Source organism: Puntigrus tetrazona, unplaced genomic scaffold, assembly GCF_018831695.1.
Source record: "Puntigrus tetrazona isolate hp1 unplaced genomic scaffold, ASM1883169v1 S000000499, whole genome shotgun sequence".
NCBI classification, from domain to species: domain Eukaryota; kingdom Metazoa; phylum Chordata; class Actinopteri; order Cypriniformes; family Cyprinidae; genus Puntigrus; species Puntigrus tetrazona.
In genome coordinates, this window is record NW_025048139.1 from 288,105 (window position 1) to 311,575 (window position 23,471).

The 23,471-nt window shown below is 43.0% G+C and overlaps 8 non-coding genes across 8 annotated transcripts; all 8 read right to left on the minus strand.

Moving 5' to 3' along the window:
• Nucleotides 1-2,806: 2,806 nt before the first annotated feature.
• Nucleotides 2,807-2,880, minus strand: trnav-aac. The gene has a single exon. It is a non-coding gene; the product is annotated as a tRNA-Val (tRNA).
• A 1,886-nt stretch (nt 2,881-4,766) lies between these two features.
• trnav-uac lies at nt 4,767-4,839 on the minus strand. The gene has a single exon. It is a non-coding gene; the product is annotated as a tRNA-Val (tRNA).
• Nucleotides 4,840-4,914: 75 nt separating this feature from the next.
• Nucleotides 4,915-4,987, minus strand: trnav-aac. Its single transcript has one exon. It is a non-coding gene; the product is annotated as a tRNA-Val (tRNA).
• Nucleotides 4,988-6,794: 1,807 nt separating this feature from the next.
• On the minus strand, nt 6,795-6,867 carry trnav-uac. Its single transcript has one exon. It is a non-coding gene; the product is annotated as a tRNA-Val (tRNA).
• A 75-nt stretch (nt 6,868-6,942) lies between these two features.
• On the minus strand, nt 6,943-7,015 carry trnav-aac. The gene has a single exon. It is a non-coding gene; the product is annotated as a tRNA-Val (tRNA).
• Nucleotides 7,016-7,887: 872 nt separating this feature from the next.
• On the minus strand, nt 7,888-7,960 carry trnav-aac. The gene has a single exon. It is a non-coding gene; the product is annotated as a tRNA-Val (tRNA).
• Nucleotides 7,961-9,678: 1,718 nt separating this feature from the next.
• trnav-aac lies at nt 9,679-9,767 on the minus strand. Its single transcript is given in 2 exon segments — nt 9,679-9,714; nt 9,731-9,767. It is a non-coding gene; the product is annotated as a tRNA-Val (tRNA).
• Nucleotides 9,768-11,037: 1,270 nt separating this feature from the next.
• Nucleotides 11,038-11,110, minus strand: trnav-aac. Its single transcript has one exon. It is a non-coding gene; the product is annotated as a tRNA-Val (tRNA).
• Nucleotides 11,111-23,471: the final 12,361 nt, after the last annotated feature.

A 23,471-nucleotide genomic window follows, 5' to 3' on the forward strand; every position in this document is an offset into this window, starting at 1 on the left:
TAGCAATAAAGACTGTGCCTGTTTCCCACCCGGTTTCAAACCGGGACCTTTCGCGGTGTGAGGCGAACGTGATAACCACTACACTACGGAAACTTGCTCTTTTTCTCTACCATGATTTACCTGGAACGTCGCAAAGACTTTAAATTCTCTCAAACAAGAAGAAATATTTCTGCCTCGGTTTTTACCGAGGGCCTTTCTTTACAGAAAATCCTGATCTTGTGCTTGTGCTCTGTCCAGGAAAAATTACACTACATTAGAAATTGACACGTCACATCCACACAGCACAGAAGACCTCCTTAAGTTCACAGCAGGAGCTGCAGAACTGCTTTTGAGAATCCACAGTGGTCATTTCTTTTGTGCTTTGTTGAAAATTACTTGGATACTAGCACAGACTCTGCTGGCCTGGCAGTTACCACAGCCTAGAGTGACTCAATATTTTTCTTCACACCTGTGTAAAGAAATGCCTTCACAGATTAGAGCGCGCAGAAAAACCTTTTACCTTTGCTCTGTCAGGGAAAATTGGACAGCTTCACAGCAGATTGACAAGCTGCGTGAAATCCACACACGTGTCAAGGCAGACTTCCTTGAGTTCCTGCTTTAACCTACTCAGAGTTAAAAGTGAAAAACCTTTATCAGGTGAAAATTTCTTTACAGAAAATACTGGAGCTTGTGCTGTGCTCTGTCAGGGAAAATTGGACAGAAAACAGCAGATTGACAGCTTGTGCTGTGCTCTGTCAGCTTTAACCTATTGGAGATAAAAGCCTTCTTCACAGTGAAAACCTTGAGGTGGCCATTTCTTTACAGAAATACTGGAGCTTGTGCTGTGCTCTGTCAGGGAAAAATTGACACCTCACAGCAAATTGACAAGCTGCGTGAAATCCTACACTGTCAAGGAGACTTCCTTGAGTTCCTGCTCTAACCTAGCGAGAAAAACCTTTTATGAAAAATCAGTTCTTATCAGGTGGCATTTCTTTACAGAAAATACTGGAGCTTGTGCTGTGCTCTGTCAGGAAAAATTGGACACCTTCACAGCTGCGTGAAATCCACACACGGCAGGCAGACTTCCTTGAGTTCCTGCTTTAACCTACTCAGAGTTAAAAGCCTTTGTAGCGTGAAAAACCTTTTATCAGGTGGCCATTTCTTTACAGAAAATACTGGAGCTTGTGCTGTGCTCTGTCAGGAAAATTGGACACCTTCACAGCAAATTGACAAGCTGCGCAAATCCAGACACTTGTCAAGGCAGACTTCCTTGAGTTCCTGCTTTAACCTACTTGGAGATAAAAGCTTTGTAGCGTGAAAAACCTTTATCAGGTGGCCATTTCTTTACAGAAAATACTGGAGCTTGTGCTGTGCTCTGTCAGGGAAAATTGGACACCTTCACAGCAAATTGACAAGCTGCGTGAAATCCACACACGTGTCAAGGCAGACTTCCTTGAGTTCCTGCTCTAACCTACTTGGAGATAAAAGCCTTCTTAGAGTGAAAAACCTTTTATCAGGTGGCCATTTCTTTACAGAAAATACTGGAGCTTGTGCTGTGCTCTGTCAGGAAAAACACCTTGGACAGCCTCACAGCAGATTGACAAGGCAGACTTCCTTGAGTTCCTGCTTTAACCTACTCAAAGATAAAAGCCTTCTTAGCGTGAAAAACCTTTTATCTGGGGGCCATTTCTCTACAGATAGCAATAAAAAGCTGTGCCTGTTTCCACCCAGGACCTTTCACACCTTCAGGCGCACGTGATAACCACTACACTACGGAAACTTGCTCTTTTTCTCTACCATGATTTACCTGGAACGTCGCTGCTTTAAATTCTCTGAAACAAGAAGAAATATTTCTGCTCGGTTTTGAACCTTTTATCAGGGCCTTTCTTTACAGGTTAAGACTGGAGCTTGTGATCTGTCAGGGAAAATTGGACACCATTACAGCAAATTGACAAGCTGCAGAAATCCTGCACAGCAGAGAACCTCCTTAAGTTCACAGCAGGAGCTGCAGAACTGCTTTTGAGAATCCACAGTGGTCATTTCTTTTGTGCTTTGTTGAAAATTACTTGGATACTAGCACAGACTCTGCTGGCCTGGCAGTTACCACAGCCTAGAGTGACTCAATATTTTTCTTCACACCTGTGTAAAGAAATGCCTTCACAGATTAGGAGCGGCAGAAAAACCTTTTACCTTTGCTCTGTCAGGGAAAATTGGACAGCTTCACAGCAGATTGACAAGCTGCGTGAAATCCACACACGTGTCAAGGCAGACTTCCTTGAGTTCCTGCTTTAACCTACTCAGAGTTAAAAGCCTTGTAGCGTGAAAAACCTTTTATCAGGTGGCCATTTCTTTACAGAAAATACTGGAGCTTGTGCTGTGCTCTGTCAGGGAAAATTGGACAAGGCAGACTTCCTTGAGTTCCTGCTTTAACCTACTCAGAGTTAAAAGCCTTTGTAGCGTGAAAAACCTTTTATCAGGTGGCCATTTCTTTACAGAAACTACTGGAGCTTGTGCTGTGCTCTGTCAGGAAAATTGGACAGCTTCACAGCAGATTGACAAGGCAGACTTCCTTGAGTTCCTTTCTTTTAATTTACTATGAGATAAAAGCCTTTCTCAGAGTGAAAAACCTTTTATCTGGGGGCCATTTCTTTACAGATAGCAATAAAGACTGTGCCTGTTTCCACCCGGTTTCAACCGGGACCTTTCAGCGTGTGAGGCGAACGTGATAACCACTACACTACGGAAACTTGCTCTTCTTTCTCTACCACCATGATTTACCTGGAACGTCGCAAAGACATTAAGAATTCTCTCGCAAAACAAGAAGCAATGTTTCTGCTCGGTTTTGAACCGAGGACCTTTCGCGTGTTAGGCGAAACGTGATGACCACTACACTACAGAAACTCCTGGAGCTTGTACTTGTGCTCTGTCAGGAAAATTACACACCATTAGAGCAGATTGACAAGCTGCGTGAAATCCACACGCGTTTCACAGAAGACCTCCTTAAGTTCACAGCAGGAGCTGCAGAACTGCTTTTTGAGAATCCTCAGTGGTCATTTCTTTTGTGCTTTGTTGAAAATTACTTGGATACTAGCACAGACTCTGCTGGCCTGGCAGTTACCACAGCCTAGAGTGACTCAATATTTTTCTTCACACCTGTGTAAAGAAATGCCTTCACAGATTAGAGCGGCAGAAAAACCTTTTACCTTTGCTCTGTCAGGAAAATTGGACAGCTTTACAGCAGATTGACAAGCTGCTGCGTGAAATCCACACACGTGTCAAGGCAGACTTCCTTGAGTTCCTGCTTTAACCTACTCAGAGTTAAAAGCCTTGTAGTGTGAAAAACCTTTTATCAGGTGGCCATTTCTTTACAGAAAGTACTGGAGCTTGTGCTGTGCTCTGTCAGGGAAAATTGGACACCTTCACAGCAAATTGACAAGCTGCGTGAAATCCACACACGTGTCAAGGCAGACTTCCTTGAGTTCCTGCTTTAACCTACTCAGAGTTAAAAGCTTTTGTAGCGTGAAAAAGCTTTTATCAGGTGGCCATTTCTTTACAGAAAATACTGGAGCTTGTGCTGTGCTCTGTCAGGAAAATTGGACACCTTCACAGCAAATTGACAAGCTGCGTGAAATCCACACGTGTCAATGCAGACTTCCTTGAGTTCCTGCTCTAACCTACTTGGAGATAAAAGCCTTCTTAAAGTGAAAAACCTTTTATCAGGTGGCCATTTCTTTACAGAAAATACTGGAGCTTGTGGTGTGCTCTGTCAGGGAAAATTGGACACCTTTACAGCAAATTGACAAGCTGCGTGAAATCCACACACGTGTCAAGGCAGACTTCCTTAAGTTCCTGCTCTAACCTACTTGGAGATAAAAGCCTTCTTAAAGTGAAAAACCTTTTATCAGGTGGCCATTTCTTTACAGAAAATACTGGAGCTTGTGCTGTGCTCTTTCAGGAAAAATTGGACAGCTTCACAGCAGATTGACAAGGCAGACTTCCTTGAGTTCCTGCTTTAACCTACTCAAAGTTAAAAGCCTTTGTAGCGTGAAAAACCATTTATCAGGTGGCCATTTCTTTACAGAAACTACTGGAGCTTGTGTTGTGCTCTGTCAGGGAAAATTGGACACCTTTAAAGCAAATTGACAAGCTGCGTGAAATCCAGACACCTGTCAAGGCAGACTTCCTTGAGTTCCTGCTCTAACCTACTTCGAGATAAAAGCCTTCATAGAGTGAAAAACCTTTTATCTGGGGGCCTATTCTTTACAGAAAATACTGGAGCTTGTGCTGTGCTCTGTCAGGAAAATTGGACACCTTCACAGCAAATTGACAAGCTGCGTGAAATCCAGACATGTGTCAAGGCAGACTTCCTTGAGTTCCTGCTCTAACCTACTTGGAGATAAAAGCCTTCTTAGAGTGAAAAACCTTTTATTTGGGGGCCATTTCTTTACAGAAAATACTGGAGCTTGTGCTGTGCTCTGTCAGGGAAAATTGGAAAGCTTCACAGCAGATTTACAAGGCAGACTTCCTTGAGTTCCTGCTCTAACCTACTTGGAGATAAAAGCCTTCTTAGAGTGAAAAACCTTTTATTTGGGGGCCATTTCTTTACAGAAAATACTGGAGCTTGTGCTGTGCTCTGTCAGGGAAAGTTGGACAGCCTCACAGCAGATTGACAATTCAGACTTCCTTGAGTTCCTGCTCTAACCTATGTGGAGATAAAAGCCTTCTTAGCGTGAAAAACATTTTATCTGGGGGCCAAATCTCTACAGATAGCAAAAAAAGAGTGTGCCTGTTTCCACCCGGTTTCGAACCGGGGACCTTTCGCGTGTAAGGCGAACGTGATAACCACTACACTACGGAAACTTGCTCTTTTTTCTCTACCATGATTTACCTGGAACGTCGCAAAGACTTTATGAATTCTCGCAAAACAAGAAGAAATATTTCTGCTCGGTTTTGAACCGAGGGCCTTTCGCGGGTTAGGCGATCGTGATGACCACTACACTACAGAAATCCACACGTGTTGCACAGAAGACCTCCTTAAGTTCACAGCAGGAGCTGCAGAACTGCTTTTTGAGAATCCACAGTGGTCATTTCTTTTGTGCTTTGTTGAAAATTACTTGGATACTAGCACAGACTCTGCTGGCCTGGCAGTTACCACAGCCTAGAGTGACTCAATATTTTCTTCACACCTGTGTAAAGAAATGCCTTCACAGATTAGAGCGGCAGAAAAACCTTTTACCTTTGCTCTGTCAAGGGAAAATTGGACAGCTTCACAGCAGATTGACAAGCTGCGTGAAATCCACACACGTGTCAAGGCAGACTTCCTTGAGTTCCTGCTTTAACCTACTCAGAGTTAAAAGCCTTGTAGTGTGAAAAACCTTTTATCAGGTGGCCATTTCTTTACAGAAAATACTGGAGCTTGTGCTGTGCTCTGTCAGGGAAAATTGGACACCTTCACAGCAAATTGACAAGCTGCGTGAAATCCACACACGTGTCAGACTTCCTTGAGTTCCTGCTTTAACCTACTCAGAGTTAAAAGCCTTTTGTAGCGTGAAAAACCTTTTATCAGGTGGCCATTTCTTTACAGAAAATACTGGAGCTTGTGCTGTGCTCTGTCAGGGAAAATTGGACACCTTCACAGCAAATTGACAAGCTGCGTGAAATCCACACACGTGTCAATGCAGACTTCCTTGAGTTCCTGCTCTAACCTACTTGGAGATAAAAGCCTTCTTAAAGTGAAAAACCTTTTATCAGGTGGCCATTTCTTTACAGAAAATACTGGAGCTTGTGCTGTGCTCTGTCAGGGAAAATTGGACACCTTTACAGCAAATTGACAAGCTGCGTGAAATCCACACACGTGTCAAGGCAGACTTCCTTAAGTTCCTGCTCTAACCTACTTGGAGATAAAAGCCTTCTTAAAGTGAAAAACCTTTTATCAGGTGGCCATTTCTTTACAGAAAATACTGGAGCTTGTGCTGTGCTCTTTCAGGAAAAATTGGACAGCTTCACAGCAGATTGACAAGGCAGACTTCCTTGAGTTCCTGCTTTAACCTACTCAAAGTTAAAAGCCTTTGTAGCGTGAAAAACCATTTATCAGGTGGCCATTTCTTTACAGAAACTACTGGAGCTTGTGTTGTGCTCTGTCAGGGAAAATTGGACACCTTTAAAGCAAATTGACAAGCTGCGTGAAATCCAGACACCTGTCAAGGCAGACTTCCTTGAGTTCCTGCTCTAACCTACTTTCGAGATAAAAGCCTTCATAGAGTGAAAAACCTTTTATCTGGGGGCTATTCTTTACAGAAAATACTGGAGCTTGTGCTGTGCTCTGTCAGGAAAAATTGACACCTTCACAGCAAATTGACAAGCTGCGTGAAATCCAGACATGTGTCAAGGCAGACTTCCTTGAGTTCCTGCTCTAACCTACTTGGAGATAAAAGCCTTCTTAGAGTGAAAAACCTTTTATTTGGGGGCCATTTCTTTACAGAAAATACTGGAGCTTGTGCTGTGCTCTGTCAGGGAAAATTGGAAAGCTTCACAGCAGATTTACAAGGCAGACTTCCTTGAGTTCCTGCTCTAACCTACTTGGAGATAAAGCCTTCTTAGAGTGAAAAACCTTTTATTTGGGGGCCATTTCTTTACAGAAAATACTGGAGCTTGTGCTGTGCTCTGTCAGGGAAAGTTGGACAGCCTCACAGCAGATTGACAATTCAGACTTCCTTGAGTTCCTGCTCTAACCTATGTGGAGATAAAAGCCTTCTTAGCGTGAAAAACATTTTATCTGGGGGCCATATCTCTACAGATAGCAAAAAGAGTGTGCCTGTTTCCACCCGGTTTCGAACCGGGGACCTTTCGCGTGTAAGGCGAACGTGATAACCACTACACTACGGAAACTTGCTCTTTTTTCTCTACCATGATTTACCTGGAACGTCGCAAAGACTTTATGAATTCTCGCAAAACAAGAAGAAATATTTCTGCTCGGTTTTGAACCGAGGGCCTTTCGCGGGTTAGGCGATCGTGATGACCACTACACTACAGAAATCCACACGTGTTGCACAGAAGACCTCCTTAAGTTCACAGCAGGAGCTGCAGAACTGCTTTTTGAGAATCCACAGTGGTCATTTCTTTTGTGCTTTGTTGAAAATTACTTGGATACTAGCACAGACTCTGCTGGCCTGGCAGTTACCACAGCCTAGAGTGACTCAATATTTTTCTTCACACCTGTGTAAAGAAATGCCTTCACAGATTAGAGCGGCAGAAAAACCTTTTACCTTTGCTCTGTCAAGGAAAATTGGACAGCTTCACAGCAGATTGACAAGCTGCGTGAAATCCACACACGTGTCAAGGCAGACTTCCTTGAGTTCCTGCTTTAACCTACTCAGAGTTAAAAGCCTTGTAGCGTGAAAAACCTTTTATCAGGTGGCCATTTCTATACAGAAAATACTGGAGCTTGTGCTGTGCTCTGTCAGGGAAAATTGGACAGCTTCACAGCAGATTGACAAGGCAGACTTCTTTGAGTTCCTGCTTTAACCTACTCAGAGTTAAAAGCCTTTGTAGCGTGAAAAACCTATTATCAGGTGGCCATTTCTTTACAGAAACTACTGGAGCTTGTGCTGTGCTCTGTCAGGGAAAATTGGACAGCTTCACAGCAGATTGACAAGGCAGACTTCCTTGAGTTCCTTCTTTAACCTACTATGAGATAAAAGCCTTCTCAGAGTGAAAAACCTTTTATCTGGGGGCCATTTCTTTACAGATAGCAATAAAGACTGTGCCTGTTTCCACCCGGGGGACCTTTCGCAGCTGAGGCGAGCGTGATAACCACTACACTACGGAAACTTGCCTCTTCTTTTCTCTACCATGATTTACCTGGAACGTCGCAAAGACATTAGAAATCTCTCGCAAAACAAGAAGCAATGTTTCTGCTCGGTTTTGAACCGAGGACCTTTCGCGTGTTAGGCGAACGTGATGACCACTACACTACAGAAACTCCTGGAGCTCTACTTGTGCTCTGTCAGGGAAAATTACACACCATTAGAGCAGATTGACAAGTTGCGTGAAATCCACACGCGTTTCACAGAAGACCTCCTTAAGTTCACAGCAGGAGCTGCAGAACTGCTTTTTGAGAATCCTCAGTGGTCATTTCTTTTGTGCTTTGTTGAAAATTACTTGGATACTAGCACAGACTCTGCTGGCCTGGCAGTTACCACAGCCTAGAGTGACTCAATATTTTTCTTCACACCTGTGTAAAGAAATGCCTTCACAGATTAGAGCGGCAGAAAAACCTTTTACCTTTGCTCTGTCAGGGAAAATTGGACAGCTTTACAGCAGATTGACAAGCTGCGTGAAATCCACACACGTGTCAAGGCAGACTTCCTTGAGTTCCTGCTTTAACCTACTCAGAGTTAAAAGCCTTGTAGTGTGAAAAACCTTTTATCAGGTGGCCATTTCTTTACAGAAAATACTGGAGCTTGTGCTGTGCTCTTTCAGGAAAAATTGGACAGCTTCACAGCAAATTGACAAGCTGCGTGAAATCCACACACGTGTCAAGGCAGACTTCCTTGAGTTCCTGCTTTAACCTACTCAGAGTTAAAAGCCTTTGTAGCGTGAAAAACCTTTTATCAGGTGGCCATTTCTTTACAGAAAATACTGGAGCTTGTGCTGTGCTCTGTCAGGAAAATTGGACACCTTCACAGCAAATTGACAAGCTGCGTGAAATCCACACACGTGTCAAGGCAGACTTCCTTGAGTTCCTGCTCTAACCTACTTGGAGATAAAAGCCTTCTTAAAGTGAAAAACCTTTTATCAAAACCATTTTTACATCACTGGGCTTGGCCATTTCTTTACAGAAAATACTGGAGCTTGTGACAAGGCAGACTTCACTTGAGTTGTGCTCTGTCAGGAAAATTGGACACCTTTCTTTACAGAAAATAATTGACAAGCTGCGTGAAATCCACACAAATGTCAAGGCAGACTTCCTTGAGTTCCTGCTCTAACCTACTTGGAGATAAAAGCCTTCTTAGAGTGAAAAACCTTTTATCAGGTGGCCATTTCTTTACAGAAAATACTGGAGCTTGTGCTGTGCTCTGTCAGGAAAATTGGACACCTTCACAGCAAATTGACAAGCTGCGTGAAATCCAGACACCTGTCAAGGCAGACTTCCTTGAGTTCCTGCTTTAACCTACTTGGAGATAAAAGCCTTCTTAGAGTGAAAAACCTTTTATCAGGGGGCCATTTCTTTACAGAAAATACTGGAGCTTGTGCTGTGCTCTGTCAGGAAAAATTGGAAAATTCACAGCAAAGCTTGACAAGGAGGCAGACTTCCTTGAGTTGCTCTAACCTTACTTGAGATAAAAGCCTTCTTTAGAGTCAGGAAAATTTGGGGGCCATTTCTTTACAGAAAATCTGAGCTTGTGCTGTGCTCTGTCAGGAAAGTTGACAGCCTCAAGGCAGACTTCCTTGAGTTCCTGCTCTAACCTATGTGGAGATAAAAGCCTTCTTAGCGTGAAAAACATTTTATCTGGGGCCATTTCTCTACAGATAGCAAAAAGAGTGTGCTGTTTCCACCTGGTTTCAACAGGGACCTTTCAGAGTGTGAGGCTAACGTGATAACCACTACACTACGGAAACTTGCTCTTTTTCTACTCTACCATGATTTACCTGAAACGTCAAGAAAGACTTTATGAATTCTCGCAAAACAAGAAGAAATATTTCTGCTCGGTTTTGAACCGAGGGCCTTTCGCTACACTACAGAAACTCCTGTTAGGCGATCGTGATGACCACTACACTACAGAAATCCACACGTGTTGCACAGAAGACCTCCTTAAGTTCCTACAGCAGGAGCTGCAGAACTGCTTTTTGAGAATCCACAGTGGTCATTTCTTTTGTGCTTTGTTGAAAATTACTTGGATACTAGCACAGACTCTGCTGGCCTGGCAGTTACCACAGCCTAGAGTGACTCAATATTTTTCTTCACACCTGTGTAAAGAAATGCCTTCACAGATTAGAGCTTGCAGAAAAACCTTTTACCTTTGCTCTTTACAGAAAATACTGGACAGCTTGTGCAAGATTGACAAAATTGGACAGCTTCACAGCAGATTGACAAGCTGCGTGAAATCCACACACACGTGTCAAGGCAGACTTCCTTGAGTTCCTGCTTTAACCTACTCAGAGTTAAAAGCCTTGTAGTGTGAAAACCTTTTATCAGGTGGCCATTTCTTTACAGAAAATACTGGAGCTTGTGCTGTGCTCTGTCAGGAAAATTGGACACCTTCACAGCAAATTGACAAGCTGCGTGAAATCCACACACGTGTCAAGGCAGACTTCCTTGAGTTCCTGCTTTAACCTACTCAGAGTTAAAAGCTTTTGTAGCGTGAAAAACCTTTTATCAGGTGGCCATTTCTTTACAGAAAATACTGGAGCTTGTGCTGTGCTCTGTCAGGGAAAATTGGACACCTTCACAGCAGATTGACAAGCTGACTTGAAATCCACACACGTGTCAAGGCAGATAATTCCTTGAGTTCCTGCTTTAACCTACTTGGAGATAAAAGCCTTGTAGCGTGAAAAACCTTTTATCAGGTGGCCATTTCTTTACAGAAAATACTGGAGCTTGTGCTGTGCTCTGTCAGGGAAAATTGGACAGCTTCACAGCAGATTGACAAGGCAGACTTCCTTGAGTTCCTGCTTTAACCTACTCAGAGTTAAAAGCCTTGTAGTGTGAAAAACCTTTTAACAGGTGGCCATTTCTTTACAGAAAGTACTGGAGCTTGTGCTGTGCTCTGTCAGGGAAAATTGGACACCTTCACAGCAAATTGACAAGCTGCGTGAAATCCACACACGTGTCAAGGTAGACTTCCTTGAGTTCCTGCTTTAACCTACTCAGAGTTAAAAGCTTTTGTAGCGTGAAAAAGCTTTTATCAGGTTGCCATTTCTTTACAGAAAATACTGGAGCTTGTGCTGTACTCTGTCAGGGAAAATTGGACAGCTTCACAGCAGATTGACAAGGCAGACTTCCTTGAGTTCTTTCTTTAACCTACTATGAGATAATTCTCGCAAAACAAGAAGCAATGTTTCTGCTCGGTTTTGAACCGAGGACCTTTCGCGTGTTAGGCGAACGTGATGACCACTACACTACAGAAACTCCTGGAGCTCTACTTGTGCTCTGTCAGGGAAAATTGGACAGCTTCACAGCAGATTGACAAGCTGCGTGAAATCCACACACGTGTCAAGGCAGACTTCCTTGAGTTCCTGCTTTAACCTACTCAGAGTTAAAAGCCTTGTAGTGAAAAACCTTTTTAACAGGTGGCCATTTCTTTACAGAAATTACTGGAGCTTGTGCTGTGCTCTGTCAGCGAAAATTTGACACCTTCACAGCAAATTGACAAGCTCTGTGAAATCCACACACGTGTCAAGGTAGACTTCCTTGAGTTCCTGCTTTAATCTAATCAGAGTTAAAAGCTTTTGTAGCGTGAAAAAGCTTTTATCAGGTTGCCATTTCTTTACAGAAAATACTGGAGCTTGTGCTGTGCTCTGTCAGGGAAAATTGGACACCTTCACAGCAAATTGACAATGCGTGAAATCCACACGATGTCAAAACAGACTTCCTTGAGTTCCTGCATCTATCCTACTTGGAGATAAAAGCCTTCTTAAAAGTGAAAAACCTTTTATCAGGTGGCCATTTCTTTACAGAAAATACTGGAGCTTGTGCTGTCTCTTTCCAGGAAAAAATTGGACAGCTTCACAGTAATTGATAGGCAGACTTCCTTGAGTTCCTCTTTAACCTACTCAAAGTTAAAAGCCTTTGTAGCGTGAAAAACCATTTATCAGGTGGCCATTTCTTTACAAACTGCTGGAGCTTGTGTTGTGTGCTCTGTCAGGGAAAAATTGGACACCCTTTAAAAACAAATTAACAAGCTGCATTGAAATCAGACACCTGTAAAGGCAGAGCGTCCTTGAGTTCCTGCTCCTTCTTGAGATAAAAGCCTTCCTTAGAGTGAAAAACCTTCTATCTGAGGGCCTATTCTTTACAGAAAATACTGGAGCTTGTGCTGTGCTCTGTCAGGGAAAATTGGACACCTTCACAGCAAATTGACAAGCTGCGTGCAAATCCCCACACCACGTGTCAAGGCAGACTTCCTTGAGTTCCTGCTCTAACCTACTTGGAGATAAAGCCTTCTTAAAGTGAAAAACCTTTTATCAGGTGGCCATTTCTTTACAGAAAATACTGGAGCTTGTGCTGTGCTCTTTCAGAGGAAAAATTGGACAGCTTCACAGCAGATTGACAAGGAGGCAGACTTCCTTGAGTTCCCTGCTTTAACCTACTCAGAGTTAAAAAGCCTTGTAGTGTGAAAAACCTTTAACAATTGGCCATTTCTTTACAGAAAATACTGGGCCATTGCTGTGCTCTGTCAGCGAAAATTTGACACCTTCACAGCAAATTGACAAGCTGTGTGAAATCCACCTGCGTGTCAAGAGTAGACTTCCTTGAGTTCTGCTTAATCCTAATCAGGTTAAAAGCTTTTTGTAGCGTGAAAAAGCTTTTATCAGGTGGCCATTTCTTCTGTGAGGAAAATACTGGAGCAATGCTGTGCTCTGTCAGGAAAATTGGACACCTTCACAGCAAATTGACAAGCTAAATGAAATCCACCTGCGATGTCAGGCAGACTTCCTTGAGTTCCTGCTCTAACCTATGAATAAAGCCTTCTTAAAGTGAAAACCTTTTATCAGGTGGCCATTCTTTACAGAAAATACTGGAGCTTGTGCTGTGCTCTTTCAGGAAAAAATTGGACAGCTTCACAGCAGATTGACAAAACGAACTTCCTTGAGTTCCTGCTTTAACCTACTCAAAGTTAAAAGCCTTTGTGGCATGAAAAACCATTTATCAGGTGGCCATTTCTTTACAAAACTACTGGAGCTTGTGTTGTGCTCTGTCAGGGAAAATTGGACACCTTCACAACAAATTGACAAGCTCGTGAAATCAGACATGTGTCAAAGCAGACTTCCTTGATTCCTGCTCTAACCTACTTGGAGATAAAGCCTTCTTAGAGTAAACCTTTTATTTGAGGGCCATTTCTTTACAGAAAATGCTGGAACTTGTGCTGTGCTCTGTCAGGGAAAAATTGAAACTTCACAAAGCAGATTGACAAGGCAGACTTCATAAGTTCCTGCTCTAACCTCTTGGAGATAAAAGCTTTTCTTAGAGTGAAAAAACCTTTTATTTGGGGGCCATTTCTTTACAGAAAATACTGGAGCGTGCTGTGCTCTGTCAGGGGAAAGTTGGACAGCCTCACAGCAGATTGACAATTCGAGCTTCCTTGATTCCTGCTCACAACCTGTATGGAATAAAGAAGCCTTCTTAGCGTGAAAAACATTTTATCTGGGGGCCATATCTCTACAGATAGCAATAAAAGACTGTGCCTGTTTCCACCGGTTTGAACCGTGGACCTTTCATGATGTGAGTCGAACGTGATAACCACTACACTACAGAAACTTGCTCTTTTTCTCTACTATGATTTACCTGAACGTCGCCAAGACTTTAGGAATTCGCCAAAACAAGAAGCAATGATTCTGCTCGGTTTTGAACGAGGACCTTTGTAGCGAGCGTGATGACCACTACACTACAGAAACTCCTGTAGCTTTAGCATGCTCTGTCAGGAAAAATTACACACCATTGAAACCAGAATGACAAGCTGCATTGAAATCTGTAGCGTTTCTGAAAACCTCCTTAAGTTCACAGCAGAACTGCAGAACTGCTTTTGAGAAATCCACAGTGGTCATTTCTTTTGTGCTTTGTTGAAAATTACTTGGATACTAGCGCACAGACTCTGCTGGCCTGGCAGTTACCACAGCCTAGAGTGACTCAATATTTTCTTCACACCTGTGTAAAAATGCCTTCACAATTGGCGGCAAACCTTTTACCTTTGCTCTGTCGAAAAATTGGACACCTTCATCAAATTGACAAGCTGCGGTAAATCCACGATGTCAAAGGCAGACTTCCTTGAGTTCCTGCTCTAACCTGCCCGGAATAAAGCCTTCTTAGAGTGAAAAACCTTTTATCAGGTGGCCATTCCTTTACAGAAAATACTGGAGCTTGTGCTGTGCTCTGTCAGGAAAATTGGACAGCTTCACAGCAGATTGACAAGGCAGACTTCCTTGAGTTCTGTTTAACCTTCTCAGAGTTAAAAGCTTTTGTAAGCGTGAAAAACCTTTTATCAGGTTGCCATTTCTTTACAGAAAGACTGGAGCTTGTGCTGTGCTCTGTCAGGGAAAATTGGACAAGGCAGACTTCCTTGAGTTCCTGCTCTAACCTACTCAGAGTTAAAAGCTTTTGTAGCGTGAAAAACCTTTTATCAGGTGGCCACCTTTACAGAAAATACTGGAGCTTGTGCTGTGCTCTGTCAGGTAAAAATGGACACCTTCACAGCAAATGACAAGCTCTTGATGAAATCCACACACACGTGTCAAGGCAGACTTCCTTGAGTTCCTGCTTTAACCTACTCAGAGTTAAAATCCTTTGTAGCGTGAAAAACCTTTTATCAGGTGGCCATTTCTTTACAGAAAATACTGGAGCTTGTGCAGTGCTCTGTCAGGAAAATTAGACACCTTCACAGCAGATTGACAAGCTGTGTGAAATCCACCTGCGATGTCAGGCAGACTCCTTGAGTTCCTGCTTTAACCTACTCAGAGTTAAAATCTTGTAGTGAAACCTTTTATCAGGTGGCCATTTCTATGCAATACTGGAGCTTGTGCTGTGCTCTGTCAGGGAAAATTGGACAGCTTCACAGCAGTTGACAAAGGCAGACTTCTTTTGAGTTCCCTGCTTTAACCTAATCAGAGTTAAAAGCCTTTGTAGCGTGAAAAACCTATTATCAGGTGGCCATTTCTTTACAGAAACTACTGGAGCTTGTGCTGCAGTGCTCTGTCAGGAAAATTAGACACCTTCACAGCAGGTCCGACAAGCTCGTGAAATACCTGCGTGTCAAAGGTAGACTTCCTTGAGTTCCTGCTCTAACCTGCCGGAGATAAAGCCATCTTAAAGTGAAAAACCTTTTTTATCAGGTGGCCATTTCTTTACAGAAAATACTGGAGCTTGTGCTGTGCTCTGTCAGGAAAATTGGACACCTTCACAGCAAATTCATTGAAAGCTGCGTGAAATCAGATAAGTGTCAAGAGCAGACTTCCTTGAGTTCCTGCTCTAACCTACTTGGAGATAAAAGCCTTCTTAGAGTGAAAAACCTTTTATCTAGGGGGCCATTTCTTTACATAGAAAATACTGGAGCTTGTCCTGTGCTCTATCGGGGAAAATTTGACAGCTTCACAGCAGATTGACAAGGCAGACTTCCTTGAGTTCCTTCTTTAACCTACTATGAGATAATAGTCTTCTTAAAGTGAAAAACCTTTTATCTGAGGCCATTTCTTTACAGATAGTAATGAAAACTGTGCTGTTTCCTTGGGGTTCTTTCGCGTGTGAAATGAGGCAGTGATAACCACTACACACTACAGAAACTCCTGGAGCTTTACTTGTATCTGTCAGGAAATTACACACCATTAGAGCAGATTGACCAAGCAAGTGAAATCCTGCAGCGTTCTGAAGACCTCCTTAAGTTGTTGTTCACAGCAGGAGCTGCCAGAACTGCTTTTGAGAAATCACAGTGGTCATTTCTTTATTGCTTTGTTGAAAAATTACTTGGATACTAGCACAGACTCTGCTGGCCTGGCAGTTACCACAGCCTAGAGAGTGACTCAATATTTTCTTCACACCTGTGTAAAGAAATGCCTTCACAGATTAGAGCGGCAGAAAAACCTTTTTACCTTTGCTCTGTCATGGAAAATTGGACACCTTCACAGCAAATTGACAAGCTGCGTGAAATCCAAACGTGTCAAGGCAGACTTCCTTGAGTTCCTGCTCTAACCTACTTGGAGATAAAAGCCTTCTTAGAGTGAAAAACCTTTTTATCAGGTGGCCATTCCTTTACATAAAATGCTGGAGCTTGTGCTGTGCTCTGTCAGGGAAAATTGGACAGCTTCACAGCAGATTAGACAGGCAGACTTCTTGAGTTCCTGCTTTAACCTTCTCAGAGTTAAAAGCTTTTGTAGCGTAAACCTTTTATCAGGTGGCCATTTCTTTACAGAAAATACTGGAGCTGTGTTTGGCGTGCTCTGTCAGGAAAATTGGACACCTTCACATAAATTGACTTAAGCTGCGTGGAAATCCACACACGTGTCAAGGCAGACTTCGCCAAGTTCCTGCTTTAACCTACTCAGAGTTAAAAGCTTTTGTAGCATGGAAAAACCTTTTATCAGGTGGACATTTCTTACAGAAAATACTGAGCTTGTGCTGTGCTCTGTCAGGGAAAATTGGACAGCTTCACAGCAGATTGACAAGGCAGACTTCCCTTGAGTTCCTTCTTTAACCTACTGGATAAAAGCCTTCTCAGAGTGAAAAACCTTTTATCTGGGGCCATTTTTACAGATTAGCAATAAAGACTGTGCCTATTTCCACCGGTGACCTTTCGTGTGAAGTGACGTGATAACCACTACACTACGAAACTTGCTCTTCTTTCTCTACATGATTTACCTGGGCGTCGCCAAAGACATTAAGAATTCATAAAACAAGAAGCAATGTTTCTGCTCGGTTTGAACCAGGAACCTTCGCGTGTTAGTGACGTGATGAGCCACTACACTAGAAACTCCTGGGCCTCTAATTGTGCTCTGTCGGGAAGATTAAACACCATTAGAGCAGATTGACAGGATTCGCGTGGAAATCCACCACAGCGTTTCACAGAAGACCTCCTTAAGTTCACAGCAGGAGCTGCCAGGGCTGCTTTTTGAGAATCCCACAGTGGTCATTTCTTTTTTGTGCTTTGTTGAATTGCCGGATATGGCACCAAGAATCTGCTGGCCTGGCAGTTACCACAGCCTAGAGTGACTCAATATTTTCTTCACACCTGTGTAAAGAAATGCCTTCACAAGATTAGAGGCAGCAAACCTTTTACCTTTGCTCTGTCAAGGAAAATTGGACAGCTTTACAGCAGATTGACAAGCTGCGTGAAATCCACCTGCGATGTCAAGGCAGACCTGCAGTTTCCTGCTTTAACCTACTCAGAGTTAAAAAGCCTTGCGTGGCGTGAAAAACCTTTTATGCAGGAGGCCATTCTTTACAGAAAATACTGGAGCTTGCTGTGCTCTGTCAGGGAAAAATTGGACAGCCTCACAGCAGATTGAAAGAGCAGACTTCCTTGAGTTCCTGCTCTAACCTACTTGGAGATAAAAGAAGCCTTCTTGAGTGAAAAACCTTTTATCTGGGACATTTCTTTAGAAAATGCTGGAGCTTGTGCTGTGCTCTGTCAGGAAAAATTGGACAGCTTCACAGCAGATTGACAAGACAGACTTCTTTGAGTTCCTGCTTTAACTAATCAGAGTTAAAAGCCTTTGTAGCGTAGAAAAACCTATTATCAGGTGGCCATTTCTTTACAAGCTACTGGAGCTTGTGCTTTTGTGCTCTGTCGGGAAAATTAGACACCTTCACAGCAGATTGACAAATAAGTGAAATCCTGCACGTGTCAAGGTAGACTGCTTGAGTTCCTGCTCTAACCTACTTGGAGATAAAAAGCCATCTTAAAGTGAAAAACCTTTTATCAGGTGGCCATTCTTTACAGAAAATACTGGAGCATGCTGTGCTCTGTCAGGAAAATTGGACACCTTCACAGCAAATTGACAAGCTGCGTGAAATCCAGATAAGTGTCAAGGCAGACTTCCTTGAGTTCCATACTCTAACTACTTGGAGATAAAAAGCCTTCTTAGAGTAGAAACCTTTTATCTGGGAGCCATTTCTTTAGAAAATGGAGCTTGTCCTGTATGCTCATCCGGGAAAATTTGACAGCTTCACAGCAGATTGACAAGGCAGACTTCATGAGTTCCTTCTTTAACCTACTATGAGATAATAGTCTTCTTAAAGTGAAAAACCTTTTATCTGGGGGCCATTTCTTTACAGATAGCAATAAAAACTGTGCCTGTTTCCGCCCGGGGACCTTTCGCGTGTGAGGCGAACGTGATAACCACTACACTACAGAAACTCCTGGAGCTTTGTATTAACATAGGAAAATTACACACCATTAGAGCAGATTGACAAGCTGCGTGAAATCCATAGCGTTCACAGAAGACCTCCTTAAGTTCCTTGGGAGCTCTGCAGAACTGCTTTTTGAGAATCCACAGTGGTCATTTCTTTTGTGCTTTGTTGAAAATTACTTGGATACTAGCACAGACTCTGCTGGCCTGGCAGTTACCACAGCCTAGAGTGACTCAATATTTTTCTTCACACCTGTGTAAAGAAATGCCTTCACAGATTAGAGCGGCAGAAAAACCTTTTACCTTTGCTCTGTCATGGAAAATTGGACACCTTCACAGCAAATTGACAAGCTGCGTGAAATCCACACGTGTCAAGGCAGACTTCCTTGAGTTCCTGCTCTAACCTACTTGGAGATAAAAGCCTTCTTAGAGTGAAAAACCTTTTATCAGGTGGCCATTTCTTTACAGAAAATACAGGAGCTTGTGCTGTGCTCTGTCAGGGAAAATTGGACAGCTTCACAGCAGATTGAAAAGGCAGACTTCCTTGAGTTACTGCTTTAACCTACTTGGAGATAAAAGCTTTTGTAGCGTGAAAAACCTTTATCAGGTGGCCATTTCTTTACAGAAAATACTGGAGCTTGTGCTGTGCTCTGTCAGGAAAATTGGACACCTTCACAGCAAATTGACAAGCTGCTTGAAATCCACACAAGTGTCAAGGCAGACTTCCTTGAGTTCCTGCTTTAACCTACTCAGAGTTAAAAACCTTGTAGCGTGAAAAACCTTTTATCAGGTGGCCAATTCTATACAGAAACTACTGGAGCTTGTGCTGTGCTCTGTCAGGGAAAATTGGACACCTTCACAGCAAATTTACAAGCTGCGTGAAATCCACACACGTGTCAAGGCAGACTTCTTTGAGTTCCTGCTCTAACCTACTTGGAGATAAAAAGCCTTCTTAGAGTGAAAAACCTTTTATCTGGGGGCCATTTCTTTACAGAAAATACTGGAGCTTGTGCTGTGCTCTGTCAGGGAAAATTGGACACCTTCACAGCAAATTGACAAGCTGCGTGAAATCCACACACGTGTCAAGGCAGACTTCCTTGAGTTCCTGCTTTAACCTACTCAGAGTTAAAAGCTTTTGTAGCGTGAAAAACCTTTTATCAGGTGGCCATTTCTTTACAGAAACTACTGGAGCTTTTGCTGTGCTCTGTCAGGGAAAAGTGGACACCTTCACAGCAAATTGACAAGCTGCGTGAAATCCACACACGTGTCAAGGCAGACTTCCTTGAGTTCCTGCTTTAATCTACTCAGAGTTAAAAGGCTTGTAGCATGAAAAACCTTTTATCAGGTGGCCATTTCTTTACAGAAAATACTGGAGCTTGTGCTGTGCTCTGTCAGGGAAAATTGGACAGCTTCACAGCAGATTGAAAAGGCAGACTTCCTTGAGTTACTGCTTTAACCTACTTGGAGATAAAAGCTTTTGTAGCGTGAAAAACCTTTTATCAGGTGGCCATTTCTTTACAGAAAATACTGGAGCTTGTGCTGTGCTCTGTCAGGGAAAATTGGACACCTTCACAGCAAATTGACAAGCTGCTTGAAATCCACACAAGTGTCAAGGCAGACTTCCTTGAGTTCCTGCTTTAACCTACTCAGAGTTAAAAGCCTTGTAGCGTGAAAAACCTTTTTATCAGGTGGCCAATTCTATACAGAAACTACTGGAGCTTGTGCTGTGCTCTGTCAGGGAAAATTGGACACCTTCACAGCAAATTTACAAGCTGCGTGAAATCCACACACGTGTCAAGGCAGACTTCTTTGAGTTCCTGCTCTAACCTACTTGGAGATAAAAGCCTTCTTAGAGTGAAAAACCTTTTATCTGGGGGCCATTTCTTTACAGAAAATACTGGAGCTTGTGCTGTGCTCTGTCAGGGAAAATTGGACACCTTCACAGCAAATTGACAAGCTGCGTGAAATCCACACACGTGTCAAGGCAGACTTCCTTGAGTTCCTGCTTTAACCTACTCAGAGTTAAAAGCTTTGTAGCGTGAAAAACCTTTTATCAGGTGGCCATTTCTTTACAGAAAATACTGGAGCTTTTGCTGTGCTCTGTCAGGGAAAATTGGACACCTTCACAGCAAATTGACAAGCTGCGTGAAATCCACACACGTGTCAAGGCAGACTTCCTTGAGTTCCTGCTTTAATCTACTCAGAGTTAAACGCCTTGTAGCATGAAAAACCTTTTATCAGGTGGCCATTTCTTTACAGAAAATACTGGAGCTTGTGCTGTGCTCTGTCATGGAAAATTGGACACCTTCACAGCAAATTGACAAGCTGCGTGAAATCCACACACGTGTCAAGGCAGACTTCCTTGAGTTCCTGCTTTAACCTACTCAGAGTTAAATGCCTTGTAGCGTGAAAAACCTTTTATCAGGTGGCCATTTCTTTACAGAAAATACTGGAGCTTTTGCTGTGCTCTGTCAGGAAAATTGGACACCTTCACAACAAATTGACAAGCTCGTGAAATCCACACACGTGTCAAGGCAGACTTCCTTGAGTTCCTGCTTTAACCTACTTAGAGTTAAAAGCCTTGTAGCGTGAAAAACCTTTTATCAGGTGGCCATTTCTTTACAGAAAATACTGGATCTTGTGCTGTGCTCTGTCAGGGAAAATTGGACACCTTCACAGCAGATTGACAAGGCAGACTTCCTAGAGTTCCTGCTTTAACCTACTTTCAGTTAAAAGCCTTTGTAGCGTGAAAAACCTTTTATCTGGGGCCATTTCTTTACAGACAATACTGGAGCTTGTGCTGTGCTCTGTCAGGAAAATTGGACACCTTCACAGCAAATTGACAAGCTGCGTGAAATCCACACACGTGTCAATGCAGACTTCCATGAGTTCCTGCTCTAACCTACTTGGAGATAAAGCCTTCTTAGAGTGAAAAACCTTTTATCTGGGGGCCATTTCTTTACAGAAAATACTGGAGCTTGTGCTGTGCTCTGTCAGGAAAATTGGACAGCTTCACAGCAGATTGACAAGGCAGACTTCCTTGAGTTCCTGCTTTAACCTACTCAGACTTAAAAGCCTTTGTAGCGTGAAAAACCTTTTATCAGGTGGCCATTTCTTTATAGAAAACTACTGGAGCTTGTGCTGTGCTCTGTCAGGGGAAAATTGGACACCTTCACAGCAAATTGACAAGCTGCGTGAAATCCACACACGTGTCAATGCAGACTTCCAGGAGTTCCTGCTCTAACCTACTCAGAGTTAAAAGCTTTTGTAGCGTGAAAAACCTTTTATCTGGGGGCCATTTCTTTACAGAAAATACTGGAGCTTGTGCTGTGCTCTGTCAGGGAAAATTGGACACCTTCACAGCAGATTGACAAGGCAGACTACCTAGAGTTCCTGCTTTAACCTACTCAGAGTTAAAAGCCTTTGTAGCGTGAAAAACCTTTTATCACGTGGCCATTTCTTTACAGAAACTACTGGAGCTTGTGCTGTGCTCTGTCAGGGAAAATTGGACACCTTCACAGCAAATTGACAAGCTGCGTGAAATCCACACACGTGTCAAGGCAGACTTCCTTGAGTTCCTGCTTTAACCTACTCAGAGTTAAAAGCCTTGTAGTGTGAAAAACCTTTTATCAGGTAGCCATTCCTTTACAGAAAATACTGGAGCTTGTGCTGTGCTCTGTCAGGGAAAATTGGACACCTTCACAGCAAATTGACAAGCTGCGTGAAATCCACACACGTGTCAAGGCAGACTTCCTTGAGTTCCTGCTTTAACCTACTTGGAGTTAAAAGCCTTCGTAGCGTGAAAAACCTCTTATCAGGTGGCCATTTCTTTACAGAAACTACTGGAGCTTGTGCTGTGCTCTGTCAGGGAAAATTGGACACCTTCACAGCAAATTGACAAGCTGCGTGAAATCCAGACACCTGTCAAGGCCGACTTCCTTGAGTTCCTGCTCTAACCTACTTGGAAATAAAAGCCTTCTTAGAGTGAAAAACCTTTTATCTGGGGCCATTTCTTTACAGAAATACTGGAGCTTGTGCTGTGCTTTGTCAGGGAAAATTGGACACCTTTACAGCAAATTGACAAGCTGCGTGAAATCCACACACGTGTCAAGGCAGACTTCCTTGAGTTCCTGCTTTAACCTACTCAGAGTTAAAAGCCTTGTAGTGTGAAAAACCATTTATCAGGTGGCCATTCCTTTACAGAAAATACTGGAGCTTGTGCTGTGCTCTGTCAGGAAAATTGGACACCTTCACAGCAGATTGACAAGGCAGACTTCCTAGAGTGCCTGCTTTAACCTACTTGGAGTTAAAAGCCTTCGTAGCGTGAAAAACCTTTAATCAGGTGGCCATTTTTTTACAGAAACTACTGGAGCTTGTGTTGTGCTCTGTCAGGGAAAATTGGACACCTTCACAGCAAATTGACAAGCTGCGTGAAATCCAGACACCTGTCAAGGCAGACTTCCTTGAGTTCCTGCTCTAACCTACTTGGAGATAAAAGCCTTTGTAGAGTAAAAAACCTTTTATCTGGGGGCCATTTCTTTACAGAAAATACTGGAGCTTGTGCTGTGCTCCGTCAGGGAAAATTGGACACCTTCACAGCAAATTGACAAGCTGCGTGAAATCCACACACGTGTCAAGGCAGACTTCCTTGAGTTCCTGCTTTAACCTACTTGGAGTTAAAAGCCTTCGTAGCGTGAAAAACCTCTTATCAGGTGGCCATTTCTTTACAGAAACTACTGGAGCTTGTGCTGTGCTCTGTCAGGGAAAATTGGACACCTTCACAGCAAATTGACAAGCTGCGTGAAATCCAGACACCTGTCAAGGCCGACTTCCTTGAGTTCCTGCTCTAACATACTTGGAAATAAAAGCCTTCTTAGAGTGAAAAACCTTTATCTGGGGGCCATTTCATTACAGAAAATACTGGAGCTTGTGCTGTGCTTTGTCAGGAAAATTGGACACCTTTACAGCAAATTGACAAGCTGCGTGAAATCCACACACGTGTCAAGGCAGACTTCCTTGAGTTCCTGCTTTACCTACTCAGAGTTAAAAGCCTTGTAGTGTGAAAAACCATTTATCAGGTGGCCATTTCTTTACAGAAAATACTGGAGCTTGTGTTGTGCTCTGTCAGGGAAAATTGGACACCTTCACAGCAGATTGACAAGGCAGACTTCCTAGAGTTCCTGCTTTAACCTACTTGGAGTTAAAAGCCTTCGTAGCGTGAAAAACCTTTAATCAGGTGGCCATTTTTTTACAGAAACTACTGGAGCTTGTGTTGTGCTCTGTCAGGGAAAATTGGACACCTTCACAGCAAATTGACAAGCTGCGTGAAATCCAGACACCTGTCAAGGCAGACTTCCTTGAGTTCCTGCTCTAACCTACTTGGAGATAAAAGCCTTTGTAGAGTAAAAAACCTTTTATCTGGGGGCCATTTTTTA